Genomic DNA, 2,031 nt, shown 5'->3' on the forward strand with positions numbered 1-2,031 from the left:
ATTATCTTCAACTAGATATTTTAAAGCTTCAAACACATTAAATATTACCTTCTCATCTTGAAATCGAAGCATAAGTTCACCTTTTTGCACATCTATTAAAGCTCTCCCGGTTGCAAGAAATGGCCTCCTTAGGATCAAAGGAATGTTAGAATCCACTTCCATGTCCAGAATTACAAAATCTGTAGGAAAAATGAACTTGTCAACTTTAACTAATAAATCTTCAACAACTCCATATGGATAAGTGTATGATCTATCAGCTAGCTGCAGTGTAATGTTGGTAGGCTTCACTTCCTCTATGCCAAGTTTCTGTAGAACAGCTAATGGCATCAGATTTATGCTTGCTCCCAAGTCACACAATGCTCTTCCCACAGTGCAGTTTCCTATTTCACAAGGAATGCTAAATGATCCAGGGTCTTTCAACTTTTGAGGAAGTTTTCTCTTAAGAATGGCACTGCACTCCTCTGTCAAAGGTACTGTTTTGTCATGCTCTAGCTTCCTTTTTCTGGAAAGTAGTTCTTTCATGAACTTTGCATATGAAGGCATTTGCTCCAAAGCTTCTGCAAAAGGAATGTTAATTTGTAATTTCTTAAAGACATTCATAAACCTTTCGAATTGTTCCTCTTGTTTAGGATTTTGGACTCTTTGAGGATAAGGTAGTCTCTTGTATTTTTCTGGGTCTATTGGCTTACAAGCTTCCTCAAAGAGTTGCTTTTTTGTTTTCCTTTCAGAATTCATAGGCACATCTACTTTTTCTTCTGAATGGTCTTTCTTCAATAGCTTAAAATTTCCTTGTTGCAGATCTTGTTCAATTTTTCTCTCTGCTTCATCATTCACTTTCTTTTCTGCTGGTTTAGGGCTTGCAACTACAGCTCCACTCCTTGTAGTTATGGCTTGACATTGCTCTTTAGGATTGATTACTGTATTGCTTGGAAATCTTCCTTCATCCCTGCTGGATAGTTGTTCAGCTAATTGTCCAATCTGTGTCTCTAGTTTCTTCATGGAAGCTTCTTGATTTTTGAAGCTTGTTTGAGTCACCTTCATGAATTGCAGCATAGTTTCTTCCATCTCAGTCAACCTCTCATTCATAGGTCTGGAAAATTTCTGATTTCCTTGAGGTTGAGTGGATGAATTCCTCTGAAAATAAGGCTGTTGTGTTGCTGGACCTGCATTAGAAAAAGGCAAATTTGAGTTAGAATTCTTTGCAGCAGAATATTGATTATTCCAATTAGAATATTGCTGAGTTCTATTATTCAAAAATTGAAATCCAGGGGGATATGATGGCTGTTGTCTCTGAAAATTATTCATATAATTCACTTGCTCTTGTGGTTCACTTGTGGATGCCTCACATGCACCATTTGCATGGTTTCCTCCACAAAAATCACAACTTAACTGACTGGTAGGCATACTCCCTGTTTGCATATTGTTGATTTGTTGTGTTAAGGCAGCTAATTGTTCTGAAAACATTTGATTTTGTAGCTGATTTTGTGCAAGAAAAGTTTCCAGAACCTTAGCTTCATGACCAGAGTTTCTTCCTTGATTCCTTGAGTTTGAATTCTGATACATTGAAGATGCCATCATGTCAATAATCCTCTGAGCTTCTTCCAAGGACTTTGTATTTAATGAACCTCCAGCAGCAGCATCAACCATTGTTCTTGTTACTGCATTCATCCCATTATAAAAAGTTTCCAATTGCATCCAATCTGGAATACAATGATGTGGACACCTTCTTAGCAATTCTTTGTATCTTTCCCAAGCTTCATACAATGATTCTCCATCTTGCTGAACAAAGGATGTAATTTCTCCTCTCAGCTTAGCAGCTTTGGATGGAGGGAAGTACTTGGTTAGAAACCTGTTCACAAGTTCTGTCCAAGTTGTAATGCTTCCTTGTGGTTGAGCTTGTAACCAGCATTTTGCTCTATCTCTCAAGGAAAAAGGAAATAGTCTCAGTCTGATGGCTTCTTCACTAACCCCATTTATTCTTATGGTGTCACATAGCTGTAGAAAATTTGAAATATGTAGGTTAGGATCATC

The 2,031-nt window shown here is 37.4% G+C and overlaps 1 non-coding gene across 1 annotated transcript; it reads left to right on the forward strand.

The window, feature by feature from the left end:
• Positions 1-1,705: 1,705 nt before the first annotated feature.
• Positions 1,706-1,812, forward strand: LOC113873981. Its single transcript, XR_003506045.1, has one exon. It is a non-coding gene; the product is annotated as a small nucleolar RNA R71 (small nucleolar RNA).
• The last annotated feature ends 219 nt before the right edge of the window (positions 1,813-2,031 follow it).

Source organism: Abrus precatorius, unplaced genomic scaffold, assembly GCF_003935025.1.
Source record: "Abrus precatorius isolate BTA unplaced genomic scaffold, Abrus_2018 Scaffold7, whole genome shotgun sequence".
NCBI classification, from domain to species: domain Eukaryota; kingdom Viridiplantae; phylum Streptophyta; class Magnoliopsida; order Fabales; family Fabaceae; genus Abrus; species Abrus precatorius.